This window comes from Sapajus apella, unplaced genomic scaffold, assembly GCF_009761245.1.
Source record: "Sapajus apella isolate SASKATOON/1434 unplaced genomic scaffold, GSC_monkey_1.0 scaffold83, whole genome shotgun sequence".
Lineage (NCBI taxonomy): Eukaryota > Metazoa > Chordata > Mammalia > Primates > Cebidae > Sapajus > Sapajus apella.
In genome coordinates this window covers 2,654,218-2,670,277 of record NW_022437023.1, presented here as the reverse complement: position 1 = coordinate 2,670,277, position 16,060 = coordinate 2,654,218, and the positions used below count along the sequence as shown (strand labels likewise).

The following is a 16,060-nucleotide window of genomic DNA, read 5'->3' as shown; positions in this document are numbered from 1 at the left end:
CTGCCGGGAGGACATCCTCTGTACCTACTGTGGTGTGGAGCCTGCTCTAGCTGTGGACCCCCACACTTGTGAAGCCTGCAGGAAGCCTACAGCCTCTGCTCTCAGTGCAGTGGTGAAGACTCTGTCACCCATTCTCAAAATTTCCCTGGACTTGGAATAATCTGGACTGCCTACTGGAGTCTCACGACTTACCAACCGATATCCCCGACTGGTGCTACCCAAATAGTTTTCGTGTCAGGGGACCTAGAGAGACAGATAGTCATATGTTGTATTGCAGATGCTGCTGCTTAAAGCCAGAGGTTCACATTGCAGATGTCCAGATGTCATTGCTTGAAGCCAGAAGCGACCAACTGGGACTTTGGCACCCCTGAGGGGTGAGTGGATCAATATCTTGGCAAAACTATAGACCGTTTGTGACACACTGATTGGAATGCTCTACGCCCCAGGGTTGGCATCTCAACTAGAATTATTCATTCTGTCCATAAACATTTACTAAATGGGCTAAGGTCCAAGGACAGCAGTACTACTATTAATAGTGAATACTACTATAAACACTACCATAGAGTATGTGCTAGGAATGTCACATACATTAACTTACTTAATTCTAACAACCCTAAACAAATGCTTTGATTATCCTCATTTTACAAATGAGGGAACTTGAGGCCCAAGACCAAGTAACTTGCTCAAGGTTACACAGCTAACTAGTAAAGGAGGATTTAAATCTAGGCCATTTGATCAAGAATGTGACCTCAATTACTACGCTGCCCAGTACAGAGGTGAAGCTGGGCCTTAAAGTATGAGCCTTGAAGCTACTTAAAAAAATACTTTTTGGTGTGTGAGCCTTTACATTTTCTCGGAGAGAGGAAAGTCCAAGGCTGTCATCAGGGTCTGACAGAGATTAATGGTGAAGAACCACTGATCAAGGTGGGGATTCTGACAGCTGACATCTTTAGTCTATTAGCATCCTTGCCCGGAGCCCTGATAACCTCCATGTGGTCTGTATCTCACAAGAGCTCTGGTCCTGGCTTCTCTTGGTCTGCTCTATGACCCTCAAGTTTCACTCTCTTCAACAGGGAGATTCTTTGGGTAACCTGTTTTAGTGTATAACTGCACTGTGTCAGAAGACACATAAGAAAGACTTTGTCTAAAAACAAAGCAGGCTGGGCATGGTGGCTCATGCCTACAATCCCAGCACTTTGGGAGGCCAAGGGAGGCTGATCACTTGAGATCAGGAGTTTGAGACCAGCCTGACCAACATGGTGAAACCTCGTCTCGATTTAAAAAAAATACAAAAATTAGCTGGGTGTGGTGGCACGTGCCTGTAATGCTAGCTACTTGGGAGGCTGAGAACTGCTTGAACCTGGGAGGCAGAGGATGCAGTGAGTCAAGATTGTACCACTGCACACTCTAACCTGGGCAACAACAGCAAAACTCTGTCTCAAATAAAAAATAAATAAAAATAAAAACAAAGCAGATATAGGTTGAAAAGGGTTTGCAAAATACCCTCAGATTCCCTGGGCCCTGTGGCTCCTACAGCTTACCTTTGTCAAATGCTCCCATGGTTTGATTTAGCACATGTGCACTCCACTGGAACTTTCTGAGGAAAATCAGTGGTGTGGTTAAGAGCACAGGCTCTGGAGTCAGAGGTCTGGGTTTTGTCCAGGCTCAACTTCTCAGAAGCTGTGTAGCCTCGGGCAGTTAAATAAACATCTCTGAGCCCCAGATGTCACTTTAAAAAAATGGGGTAATAGTGGCATTTGCTTCATAGCCTGCTGTAAGGGATTAAATGAGGACACATATGTCTGTACTGTAGAGATACTGACTCTCAGGAGGAGGGAAGGAAGGGGAACCTAAACAGAAATGCTTTTGAAGCAATATGGGTTCCTAAAACAGCTAGGACTAGTGGCAACCACCCTGGACTAGAAGTCTACAGAATTGCCTTCTAATCTCGATTCTATCTTTATGTCTGCCTCCTTACCTGTACAATGAAATGCTGGCCCAAATTACCTTAAGATCCTTTCTACTGCTCATGCTAATATTTATTTTATCACATATAAATGTGATTAATATATACCAGCCACTTTTTAAAGCACCTTACCTATATTAACTCAATCTTAAAAATAATCCATGAGGAAGTAGGTATTTTACACCCATTTTACAGATGAGGTGACTGAGGCTTAGAGGTATAGTACTTTGTCCATGGTTCCAATGCTACTAAGTGTTGAAGCCAGGATTCAAAGCCAGGCTGGCTGGCTCTGGAGCCCATATTTCTCAATGTCTGGCACACTTCTTCCTTCTGCTAATCCACTGTGACCAGCACTCTGTCAGCACTCAAAACACTTGAATACAGGTTGTTTAACTTCCATCTCACCCACTGTAACTGAAACCCAGTACTTCTTGGCCTACCCGCAATGGAAAGAGGGAATAGCTGGTAGCCACACTTCCCAAAATAACCCTTCTTAGATTCAAAGAAAACAAATTTCCACTCCTTTTCATGTTCTCGCATCCAGGCTAAATAACTCCAACTCATTCACGTTTCCTTCCTAAGCCTCATAATATAAACCTTTAAAAGAGGCTACTGTTGTTCCCTAACCTTTCCTAATCTCTGAAGCTGCCTTCCAAAAGAGCCTGACTGCAGAGGGTGAGGAGAAAGTTTTATGGCTGCCAGGTATCTACCAGTACCTTGATTGACATTTTTCTCCCTGTACTTTCTTTCAATGATGGTTTACTCTGAATCCTCTCGTGCTGGCACTGAACTAACAACAGTGACATGGGCAGAGCCAAAGAAAGACAGGTTACTGCTCCAGGATGACTATGTGTGAGCAGTTCTGCCTGCACTTGACAGTTCAGACTAGTTACTCCAGCAGCCCCTGAGTCAGCGCAGAGGGGCAGTGAGAAAAGAGTGGTGACAGAAGGGAGCACTCTTAACTTTCCTAGAACTAGGAGCAAGTCCAGTTCTGTTTGCTGCACTTCTAAATGAACTTAACTCATTATTAGTTCTGATGCAGGAAAACAACCCTACACCTTTGCAATATATTGAGTGTTTCTTTCTTTTTTTTTTGGAGATGGAGTTTCACTCTTGTTGCCCAAGCTGGAGTGCAATGGTGCAATCTTGGCTCACTGCAACCTCCGCCTCCCAGGTTCAAGCCATTCTCCTGCCTCAGCCTCCCAAGTAGCTGGAATTACAGGCATGCACCACTATGCCCAGCTTATTTTCTATTTTTCTTAGAGACAGGGTTTCTCCATGTTGGGCAGGCTGGTCTTGAATGCCCGACCTCAGGTGATCTGCCTCCTTGGCCTCCCAAAGTGCTGGGATTACAGGCATGAGCCACCGTGCCCGGTCTTGATGTGTTTCTTAATGTAAAAACATAAAGTGTAATTATTGAGGAAAGATAACATTTAGAAAAACCTTTTATTTATTTATTTAGAGACAGGGTCTCATTCAGTTGTCCAGGTTGGCATGCAGTGGCGTGACTGTAGCTCCTATAAACTCAAACTCCTGGACTGAAGCAATCCCCCTGCCTTAGCCTCCTGAGTGGCTGGGACTATAGGCATCTACCACTACTCCCAACTTTTTAAGATACTTTGGATCTTTAGGCCTCTCCATGAATCAAGATGTGCTTAAATTGCCTCTTCAAAGGAGAAAACTAAGGGATGTGAAAGGCAGGAAAATAAAGAGTAGCCATAGTTTCTGTGTTTCTCCACTTTATCATGGTTGAGATAATGTGCAAGCTGGGCTGTGCTGACCACAGGCACCTGTTCATTATTCTATCATCTTCTGCCAACCAGAACTCTCTGGACAGTTGGAACAAGGCGTTTGTACTCTGCCTCAGCCAGCCCAGAGGACAGCTGTTACTTAGAAGCCAAAAAAATACAACAACAACAAAAACATTTGCCTGAAAAGGGAAGAATGTTCAATTTTGATTAGAAAAATAATTATCACTTAATTTTCACTCAGAAAATTCTTCATTTGTAAACACAGAAAACTTTTCATGAGGACAAAAACACATTAGTTTAGGAGGGATGAAGGCTGATAGAGATGAGTGGTAAACAAATTAGAACCAGATTTGGAAAAGTTGCAGTAAAATAATTCAATATTTGTTATTATAGAAAAACACTACACGCAGAAATATCTAGTGAACAGGCCTGGTTCTATGGGTTTCCAAACACTGACAAGACAACAGGAAATTAGTAACAGAAACTTGAGTTAACATAATACAAGTTTAAAATAGGCAAACATATCTTTGCATAAGGTACATTGATTGTTTTCTTTTTTATAAATGTTTTGTTTGTTTTTAAAAGAAATGGGGGTTTCACTATGTTGCCCAGGCTGGCTTCAAACTCCTGGGCTCAAGGGATCCTCCCCACCTCAATCTCCCAAAGTGCTGGGAATATAGATGTGACCCATTGTGCCTGGCCCTGATCTGGGCTTTAAAAATCAATGTCTGGCCAAACGTGGTGGCTCACTCATGCCTGTAATCCCAGCACTTTGGGAGGCCAAGGTGGGCAGATCATTTAAGGTCAGGAGTTCGAGACCAGCCTGGCCAACATGGTAAAACCCCATCTCTACTAAAAATACAAAAATTAGCCAGGTGTGGTGGCACACACCTGTAATCCCAGCTACTCAGGAGCCTGAGGCAAGAGAATTGCTTGAACCCGGGAGGCAAAGGTTGCAGTGAGCCAAGATTGCACCATTGCACTTCAGAGGACACTGGGCAACAGAGTGAGATTTCATCTTCTTTTTTTTTTTTTTTTGAGACGCAGTATCACTCTATGTTTCCCAGGCTGGAGTGTAGTGGTGTGAGCTTGGCTCATTGCAATCTCCACTTCTTGGGCTCAAGTGATTCTCCTGCTTCAGCCTCTAGAGTAGCTGGAATTAAAGGTGCACATCACCAGGCCTGGCTAATATTTTTTGTATTTTTAGCAGAGATGGGGTTTCGCCATGTTGGCCAGGCTAGTCTTGAACTCCTGATCTCAGGTGATCCACCTGCCTCAGCCTCCCATATATTACAGGCATGAGCCACCATGCCCAACTGATACTTTGTCTTAAAAAAAAAAAAAAAAAACATATATATATATATATTTTTATATTTCTATATACCTATATATCTCAATGTGAGGCCAAGGTCACGTGCAGACATTGTCTCTACAAAAAAACTAGCCAGGCATGGTGGCACATGCCTGCAGTCCCAGCTACTCGGGGGGGCTGAGGTGGGAGGATCCTTTGAGCTCAGGAAGTTGAAGCTGTGGAGAGCCATCATTGTGCCACTGTACTTCAACCTGTGTGACAAAGCAAGACCCTGTCTCAAGAGAAAACAAAAAACACTGATCTACTTCTTTTCTAATTCATGCTGGCATAAATACCAGGGTGAAGAACTGTCTCAAGAAGTCTTCTTCCTTTAACTACCAGAAGTTAAAGGTTTTTGTACCCCTTGAAGATACAAAAATAAATAATAAATAAATAAATAAATATATGAACAGGGTCTTGCTCTGTCACGCAGGTTACAAGTGCAATGGCATGATCATGGCTCACTGCAATCTTGAACTCCTAAACTTGAAGTGATCTTCTTAACTCAGTCTCTCAAGTAGCTGGGACTACAGGTGTGTGCCACTAAGCCTGGCTAATTTATTTATTTACTTACATCTATCGATCTCTATTTATTTGTTTATTTTTGTAGAGATGGAGTCTTGCTATGTTGCCCAGGCTGGTCTTGAACTCCTGGCTTCAAGTGATCCTCCCACCTCAGCCTCCCAAAGTGCTGAGATGAACAGGCATGAGCCACCTTGCCTGGTGGGTATATTTTTAATGCGATATTCTTCAAACTGTTTTTGTTGTTGTTGCTTTGAGACAGGGTCTCGCTCTGTTGTCCAGGCTGGAGTGCAGTGGCATGATCACAGCCCACTGCAACCTTGATCTCCTGGGCTCAAATGATCCTCCTATCTCAGCCTGCCAAGTAGATGGAACTACAGGTGTGTGCCACCATGCCCGGCTAATTTTTGCTTTTTAATTTTTAAACTTTTTATAGAGATGAGGTCTTATTATGTTGCCCAGCCTGGTCTCGATCTCCCAGAATCAAGTGATCCGCCCGCCTTGGCCTCAAAGTGTTGGGATTACAGGTATAAGCCACCGCATGGCAGAATCTGCTACATTCTTAACTCGAAGCAAAGCCCATGAGACTGTGAAGAAACAGATACAGTCATACATTGTTGGTGGTGGGAGTACATATTGGCACAATCTCTATGGAAGACAGTTTGACAATAGCAACCAAAATTACAAATGTTCATATTGTCTAACCCAGCAATTTCACATCTAGACTACAGGTGGATGGACATGTGTGAAAAATGGAACATTTCCAAGGTAATCTATGGCATCCTGCATATAATAAAAGCAAAGATCTAGAAACAGCATAAATGTCTATCAATATCAAACTTCCATACTATGTAGACATAAATGAGGAAGCTCCTTACATACTGACCCAGCAAGATCTCCAAAATATATAAAATAAAAATGGCAAGGTATAAAACAGTACCATTTACTTACTTATTTATGAGATGGAGTCTAATTCTGTCGTCCAGGCTGGAGTGCAATGGCGTGATCTTGGCTCACTGCAACCTCTGCCTCCTGGGTTCAAGTGATTCTCCTGCCTTAGCCTCCCGAGTAGCTGGGATTAAAGGTGTCCACCACCATGCCCAGCTAATCTTTGTATTTTTTAGTAGAGAGGGGGTTTCACCATGTTGATCAAGCTGGCCTCGAACTCCTGACCTCAGGTAATCTTCCCACGTTGGCCTCCCAAAGTGCTGGGATTTCAGGAGTAAGCCACTGCGCCTGGCCAACAGTGCCTTTTATGTACTGTCATTGGCATTAAAAAAATCTGTGGAAGGACAGTAAAGATATTACTAACCAGGGTTACCTATGGAAGGATGACTGAGTTGGGATGACAATAGAAGGGTGACTTCTCATGGAGTATCTTTTATATTCAACGAAAAAAAATGGCTGGGCTTGGTGGCTCACGCCTGTAATCCCAGTACTTTGGGAGGCCAAGGCAGGCAGATTACTAGGTCAGGAGTTTGAGATCAGCCTGGCCAACATAGTGAAACCCCCATCTCTACTAAAAACACAAAAATTAGACAGGCATAGTAGTGGGCTGCCTGTAGTCCCCGCTACTTTGGAGGCTGAAGCAGGAGAATCACTTGAATCCGGGAGGCGGAGGTTGCAGTGAGCCGAGATTGCACCACTGCATTCCAGCTTGGGTGACAGAGCAAGATTTTGTCTCACAAATAAATAAATAAAGCCTTAAGAATGTGTTGCCTATGTAACATAAATAAAATAATTAAAAATAGAAAAGTTTAAAAGCATGCTTTGTACTCCCTTTGTTGGCTACAGGAATATTTATGATTCTCTACACATGAGGAGTGGATAGTCCAGTGCTGATATGATGGATTCCATGTTACTAGTCTATAGCAAAAGCACATTTGAAAACTCAGCTTCATAATTCATGGAGGCCATTCTATGATATCATATGGAAAGCTGATCAGCTGAGCCTTAGGCAACAGTAAGTCTATACAGGACCTGAGGACACATGGTGGCTTCAACATGTGTCACCAGCCTGGTCACAAGGGTGGGTCTGGCTGAAGTGGTGGCCTAAGCAGGGACTACCTTTCTCCCTCATTGCTCCATGTGGCCATGGGACAGTACTTCCTAGGATAAAAAGATGATCTCAGAGAAAGAACTCTGGTCTTAGGTACCCCTGCAACATCCCCCACATCAAAGCCTCGGGTCAGCTCTACAATCTCAAAGAGCTCCCAGTTCCTTGGTTCTTATCTTAACTGTATGGGTCTCATACTGTATCAACCATCTGAAAGTAGCAGGAACTTCCAACAAATGAAGTGATGAAGTGAGATGGTACCAGGCTAACAAGTTACATCTAGACTTCTCAGGAATGAACTATTCACTGGAGGGCCAGCTCCGGGGGAGTGTCAAAGCAGAGGCACTAGAGAAGACGTGCTCTGGCTTTCAGGTGATAACAGTATAATGAGCCTGAGGCCCTGAATGAACTGTCCAACATCACAAAACCTTCTGATTCAGAACTGTAAGTGAGGAGCCTGAGTAGGCCTCATACTTTTACCAGCAAAAGAGACAACTGCATAAGATTTATGAGACCAATGCTTTCTATACCTTGACTCATAGCTGTCAGGGCAAGAGGCATTTGAGGTTTGTTGGCAGCTTTAGGAAACAGCACCCAAAACAGGTTAGGGCCATATGTTAAAAACAATGGCTTCAGCTGCACTTGGATTTGCATCTCAGGTTTGTTTGTTTTATTTTGAGATGGAGTCCTGCTCTATAGCCCCAGCTGGAGTGCAGTGGTGGGATCTCACCTCACTGCAACCTCCGCCTCCTGGGTTCTGGTTCAAGCAATGCTCCTGCCTCAGCCTTCTGAGCAGCTGGGATTACCGGTGCATGCCACCACGCCCAGCTAATTTTTATATTTTTAGTAGAGATGGAGTTTCATTGTGTTGTCCAAGCTGGCCTTGAACTCCTGACCTCATGATCTGCCCACCTCGGCCTCCCAAAATGCTGGGATTTCAGGCATGAGCTACCGCACCTGGCCAGGTTTGTCTGTTTGTTTGTTTACTATCCAAGACAAAATTTCCCCATTCCATTAAGTGGTAGATGTGGACTATGTCTCCTCTAAACTAATTTTGTGGGTGACTAATTTTGTCAATTAGGATGAGCTGTATCTTGAACTCTTGTTTATCTGGTCAAAGAGGCTTTCCTCAAGATATAAACGTTGACATCTAAATGACACAAGGATAAACACAGCTGCAGGGACAATTTCCAGATGCAGTTAAAGGATTACATTGTCACGGAGTGTGTTTTCCTCAACGCTTGACTCTTTTAGGGGAAAATAACATTCTTACTTTCTCTTATAGTGATTACAAATTAAGTTCCTGGAGAGCATGCCTTTTGGCTTAATTAGCACCTAACAAAGAATGTGCCCACAGGTTCGAAATGATTAATACTATTAGGTTACATAGCTAACTGAGCTTTGTAGCTCAAATTTGAATCCTGATTCAGTTCTGCTTATTGTAAATTATCTAACTTGAACCCTGAGACCAGACCTGAAACTCATGGAGGCTCACTGCAGTGGTGGCCTCTTCAGCTCAATCAGTCCTCCCATGTCAGCCTTCTGAGTAGCTAAGACTACAGAGACGGGCGCCACCACGCCCGGCTAATTTTTGTATTTTTTTTGTCTCCTGAATGAAAGAACAAGACCTTGTCAAATAAGTAGATAAATAAAATGAAATAAAATAAAGCAGTCATTTTGCAGATGAAGAAACAGAGGCCTGCATTGCCAAAGGAGTCCCAAAGGATCACACAGCTACCTGGTGGCAGAGCAGGGCCTAACGCCTAACCACCAGTGTTCTTCCTATACTACTCTGTCTCTTGCCAGGTGATAGTGTTTTTTTAATTATTTCCTGAGAGTAGGCATTTCCTAGGCTCCAACAGACTTGAATATCCAGCTGCTTACTCAACATCTCGACTTTGATATCCAAAAAACACTTCAAACTTGACACCTTCCAGAGTGAATTCCTTATCTCCCCCATCTAATAACCTACCCTCCTGCCAGGCTCCTCAATTTCAGTAGATGGAAATTCTACCCTTTTGTTGCTCAGGCCAAAAACGTGGGAGCCATCCTCAACTGCTATTTCTTTTACATATCACATCCAGTCCATCATCAAATGCTGTTTGCTCCTTTCCAAATATATCCAGACGCCAACCACTTCTCACTCTTTCATTGCTTTATCTTGGGTTCAAGCTACCAACTTCTCTTGTCTTCTATTGTAGTAGCCTCCTAACCAGTTTTCCTCCTTCCATTTTTGCCCCATTATAGCTTATTCTCAACACAGTAGCCAGAATGACCTTTTCAATATGTCAGGCCATGTTACTTAACTGTCTAGAATCCTCTAATGGCTACCATCTCACTCACAACTCACAGTAAAAGCCAGTGGCCTCTGTGATCTGGCCCCAATTCACCCCCACCCCAACACCTGCCATTTCTTCTCTCACTCATATACTGCAACTGCACTGGCTGGCTTCCTCATGTTTCTTGAATACATAAAGCACACTCGTGTCTCAGGGCCTGTGTTTGCTGTTCTTCCTGACTGGAATAAACTTCCCCTAGATATACACTTGCCTTACCCCCTAACTTACTTCAGGTATTTGCTCAAATGTTACCTTTTAGTGGGGCTTTCTTCAACTACCCTATTTAAAATTTTAACACTCAGACTTCCGGCACTTTTTTTTTTTTTTTTTTTTTTTTGAGACAGAGTATTGCTCTGACATCCAGGCTGGGGTACAGAGGCACGATCTCGGCTCACTGCAACCTCTGCCTCCTGGGTTGAAACGATTCTCATGCCTCAGCCTCCTGAGTAGCTGGGATTACAGGTACCCACCAACATGCCTGGCTAATTTTTGTATTTTTAGTAGACCTGGGGTTTCGCCATGCTGGCCAGGCTGATCTCAAACTTCTGGCCTCTTGTGATTCACCCACCTCGGCCTCTCAAAGTGCTGGGATTACAGGTGTGAGACACCGCATCCAGCCTACTCCTGGCACTTTCTATCTCTCTTCTCTGCTTAACTTTCTCTTGTATATTTTACGTATTTGTTTATTGTCTGTCTCTCCCCTGTCCATTCCCCAAATGGTGAGCTCACTGCTCTATCCCCAGTACCTAGAAAACTACCTGGCACACAGCAGACATTCACCAAATATTTGTGGGATAAATGAATCAGTGAATGAATGAATATATATACCTGTAAGATCTCCCAGTAACCTGAAAGCTGTAGGCAAATTGGGGAGGACCCTAGTTGTGGTCTGGTCTCTCTCCAGCCCTGGGTCCCTCTTTCCTCCTTACTGCCTCATCTTCTTCTCAGGTCCAGTCCAGCCCCATTCCACCAGAAACCACACCTAAGCTGAGAAGCAGGGCAAAAGGTGCTTGTTGCCAGGATGTTACAATTCCCAGGCCACCAGGTACAAAATTCTGCAGGGCGCTAATTTTTAAATTCAGTATCCTGACATCTTACAAACAGAAGAGATCAGAGAAAGGTTAGGACTAAATATACTACTTAACCTAGATAATGGTACTGATTCAGAAACAGTAGCTCATTTGCTCTGAGGTGTTTTCCAAGCTAAATTTGCACTTGTTCATCTTGCTGCCCCTTCCTTTAATCTTTTTATAATGGATTTCCAAAATACATAAAAGAATAGTATAACAAACGTCTTGAACCCATTACTCAACTTCAAAAATTATCAACATTTTGCCTCCTTGGTTTCCTCTGTTCCCTCGTCGTCTCTGCAACCCATACTAAATATTCCAACTAGCTGTTTTCTTGAGAACAGATCTATATAAGATAGACCCTGATGCTATTATCACTGTATTTGAGCAACTGCGTCAAACAATCTATCTTTCCAGAAATACAATAGGAAAAAAATCCAGAAAACACTTATACCCATTTCCCCACCCAAGCAATTACTAAAAAAAGGAGTGTCTAAATACCAGACTGTTTAAATCAAGGGACATGCCCATTACCAAGTTGGGAGAACTTTGGAGAGGGGTGTTGCTGTGTCTGCAAAATGAATGTAGACATGATCTGCTTTTACTTGTGTACACCTGATGCAGAATTTCTGAGTGAGTTAACAAGTTTTTACTGACTACCTGCTAAATATGAGTGATGAGATTAAGACAAGATAAATAAAACCAGCTAAGTGCAGTGGCTCACTCCTGTAATCCCAGCACTCTGGGAGGCTGGGGTAGGTAGATTACCTGAGGTCAGGAGTTTGAGATCAGCCTGGCCAATATGGTGAAACCCCGTTTCTACTAAAAATACAAAAATTAGTCAGGTGTGGTTGCAGGCGCCTGTTATTACAGCTACTCAGGAGGCTGAGGTGGGAGAATCACTTGAACTTGGGGGGTGGAGGTTGCAGTGAGCTGAGATCATACCACTGCACTCCAGCCTGGGTGACAGAGTGAGACTCTATCTCAAACAAAAAAGAAAAACCTAGTCTCTGTCCTCAAGGAACTCACAGGGTGGGGGTGAGAAAAGTACACAAATAACCCATATACAAGGCAGAATATGTTCTGTGCCCTAAGTAAACAAATCTAAAGCAAGAGCTCCTTTTAGAAATCCATCCACAGCAGTTGTAGAACCCAGGATATACCGTTTCCTCAAGTCTAGTTTTGCCTTCTGCTGTACAGCCAGTAAGTACACTATGAGACCGGGGAATTTGGCGACCCACAGAATAGACTTTTGGATGTGGATGTTTGATGTCACATTTTGCTACTGACTCTCTAGACTTCAGTGGGTGGGGATTATAAAGTTTTCCCAGGCCTTGGAAAACAATGGGGCTAATTCAGTGCCTGCAGAGGCTGACGCCCAAAGCATTCTACCCTCAGGCCACATACAGCAAGCTGCTCCGTAACAGGATAGGATAGTCGGAGTGTGTCCAGGAGACATAGCTAGATTGATTCTGAAGGATTTCCAAGGGCTCTCTCCCTGCCCTCTAAAGGACCGAGATCCTTCGGTGATCTATTATCAGAAGCCATCAGAAGTTCCCAGATAAGAGTGTAGTTCTCTGGATAAACTGAAGAGATTGATGAAGTTTGATGGGACAGTGCAGTGTATGAAGGAAGCAGAGCTGAAAGCAGCAGGGGCATACACATGGCCCTAGAGTTAGATGCACAAGAGAGTGGAAGAAGAAAGGAGCAGAGTTGAGATGGAAGGGATATTTACATTGTAATCAGTTGTCAAGATTGGTGAGGTGAGGATGGCTGAGGGGACAAGAGGAAGGCAGGAAGGAGAAGGCTCTGTGGAAGAGTGAAAGACAATCCAGTTGAAAAGGCAATCACTGAGGGAGGAATCTGAGGCAGGATCTCACAGGATATTGGGCAGGGGTATGAGAGGAGAGGCCTTAGAATGGGAGGGTGTGCAAGTTATGCAGGATGGGTTCATGCTAGGATGGAAGGGGCTTATTCCATTAAGCTAGGCATATCGAGAGGTCACTAAATGAAGGGTGAATTAGATGAAGGTTTCAGATCACAGAATGTGGGTGAGGATGGTAGAAGGTGGGGTGGCAGGAGCAGAACACTGAGACTAAAAATAGGATGAAACAACTGGGCTAGAGGGTTTTAGAGCATACAGACATGTGGATTCCTGGGGCTAAAGGACTTAAGATGAGAGGATTTGGGGTAAAGTGCCAGTGAGGTGGGAAACACTGTAAGGTGAGTGAGCTCACAGGGCAAGGTCTGGGAGCGTAGCACAAGAGATATTTGGGCAAAGGATGAAAAGAGAGATTGATTGGGTTCAAGACACTACTCCAAAACATGGCAACTTGAGAAAATGGCAGTAAGAAGGTCACTCTCACCTTCTCCAAGTCTCTTCTCCCCTGAAGCAGATCATAAAACCTAGAATTTTTCTACTTTCCCCTGAAGCAGGTCATAAAGCCCTCATAGAGAGATGCCCTCCCTATACTCAGAGGAAAGAAGCACTCTTATCTCTGAAGACACAGGAACATAGAGAAGAGTCTGAACAAAAAGGCCTTGCTAAGTTTCTCCCAGCTTATTACTATTTGATAGCACCCTTTTTGTATTTTTTCCAAAACTATCCACTATTCATCAAACCTAGCATAAAAATACACAAGTTTAATCATTTCTTTGGGTCTTCATTTCCTTATGAAGGCTCCTGTCACATAAAACTTACATTAAATAAACGTGTAAGATCTTCTCTTTTTAATCTGTCTTTTCTTATAGGGGCCTAAACCATAAACCTAAAAATATATTTTCCCTCCCCTACAAGGTGCAGGGGTTTCAGGGGATATGAGACCAAAAGTCACATATAGTAAGATGAGAAAGTCACCAAGTTATGTGGTAAAGGGTAACAGAAACCTTGGGGGTCAGGGCCAGTCTCAGTGGCTCATGCCTGTAATCTCAGCTACTTGAGAGGCTAAGGTGGGAGGATCCCTTGAGGCTAGGAGTTCAAGACCAGAACCTTGGGGATCAACGAACGAGCTGATGCTGGGTCCAGGTAAGTTTGGGGGAAAGATAGGCAATGGAATAGGGTTTTTGTTTTGTTTTTAACTGTGGGTTTAAATCTGTTACTTAGCTGTGTGAGTTTCTGGTTCATTTCTCCACAGCCAACCAACCTAACAAACAAAAATATGGGAAGGGAAAAAGGTGGATATAATAATTAACTCTTGGGGTTGTTGAGCAGTAAATTTAACTTACATATCCAGAGCTTGGCACACAATAGGTATTAAGCAAGCCAATCATTACTGAGGCAAAATCAGGGTAAAGAACCAGAGAAAGGTGGCCATAGCAGAGAAAAGATAGGAATTCCAAAATGTCAGGAGTAGCAATGTAATGCAAGGCATGGGCCACATGTTCAGTCTGTTGAATCCCTAGCATTCAGGACACAGTAAGATCCACAGGAGCTTCTCATTTCTAAAAACAGCTTATGCTAAAGGTTTGCATGTGCCAGGCATCGTGCCCAGTGCTTTACATGTGTTATGTCAGGAACTACTATTTTCCGCCCTTAGCAGATGTGGAGACTGAAGTTAAGACAGGCTAAATAATATATCAAAAGTCCCATAGCTGAAGGACCAGAACCAGACTGGAACCTAGGTTTGTTATGACCTCAATGCCCTCAAATGAAGCACTCTGCTACACCGCTTTGCAAACATGTTAACTGATGGGGCCTGATCAAGGGAAATGGGTACGCACTATTAAGAGTGAAGTAAGTGGGTGATAGGAATGAGGCAGTAAGGTTCATGATGAAAGCAGATCCTGGGGTGAGGTTGCAGAGAGGAAACTTCCAGGGTGGGGTACAAAGATGATTGGAAAAAATTATTATCTTGACCGAGAATTGCAGAATTTCAACTCCAAGATCATCTAACCCAACCTAATGACAATCATGATTGATTGATGGATTGATCCAGAATTCTCTGATGCTTCTAATTATTACTCTTCATATTAATCTCTATATCCTCCTTAGCACCAAAAAGTTGCTGGGCACTTGTAAGTTATGTGCTGATTCACACTGAAGAGCTAGGAGCACAGAGAGGGATGCCAGTGGGGCTGATTTTAGGATAAAGGGAGAGATGGAATGAGGGTCATAGGGCTACAGGGCAAAGATACTGAGGGTTGTGTAGAAGACGAGTGGATGGAAAACTATTGGAGTAGGGCTTCAGAGTTGCCTGCAGAGTTTTGAGGGGAGTCACCGAGTTTGTGGGGAACACAGGGTAGAGTCGGAGGGGTTCGGGCCAGGAGGGTCACCCAGGTTTGGGGGTCACTAAGGAGGAGTGTGGGGATCTTAGGGTGTTGTGAGTCACCGGATTAAAGCTGAGGGAGTCATTGGTTCGTGGGTTTCTGAGAAGTGCTAGGGAATTCCTGGGTTAGCAGCCAATGAATAATAATCAATGGTTACCTGGTGAGGTCTTGGGGTCAGTGGGTGGGGTGTGGGGTCACCGGGGTGGAGGCGGGCGTCGTCACGGGGTGGGGTTTGGGAGTCACGGGGGAGGAGCCGCAGAGCGGAAAAGAGGGGCAGGCACCCTGGGTGGGGGAGGGGGCCCGGCCGCGGTGTAGCAGCCCGGCCGCCCGGCTAGGGCCGGAGGGAGGTGGGCACGCCGGGCTCGGGACCTTCCGGGGGCCCTGCGCCCGCCCGGCCTCCCGCCCTGGGCATGGTGGACCCACTCTTCCCGCAGCCACCAACCTGACAGCCCCCGAGGGCGACTCCGCCGACAGACCGCCATGCACCGGGCCCCGCCACCAGCGCCGGCCCCGCAACCCGCCTGCGCCATAGCCCGCCCGCCCGCGCGCAGCTTGCCTCCCGCGATATCCAGGTTCCAGGGCCGCCGCACTTTCCTCTCCTCTCGGCGCGCCTCTACCGGGCCCGGGAACCCGTATAGAAAATACCGGGCACGCTCCACCCCGCCCCCTGCTTCACCGCGGCGGCCGTCCTACTTATGCCAGTTCCGGGGCTCCTGAAGCCCCGGCCGCCGGGATCTGA

At 44.8% G+C, this 16,060-nt stretch overlaps 1 protein-coding gene across 11 annotated transcripts in view; it reads right to left on the bottom strand.

Moving 5' to 3' along the window:
• Positions 1 to 16,000, bottom strand: part of ZNF76 (zinc finger protein 76) — a 32,936-nt gene extending 16,936 nt beyond the window's left edge. For 7 of the 11 annotated variants that reach the window (XM_032253503.1, XM_032253509.1, XM_032253498.1 and 4 more), the window contains exon 1: positions 15,764 to 15,886. The gene's annotated coding sequence lies outside the window, so the exon portion shown is untranslated. Of the gene's footprint in view, positions 1 to 192; positions 1,163 to 10,813; positions 10,973 to 15,763 lie in introns of those variants that run through there. The other 4 variants (XM_032253504.1, XM_032253499.1, XM_032253500.1 and 1 more) reach the window with 3 other exon arrangements.
• Between the last annotated feature and the right edge of the window lie 60 nt (positions 16,001 to 16,060).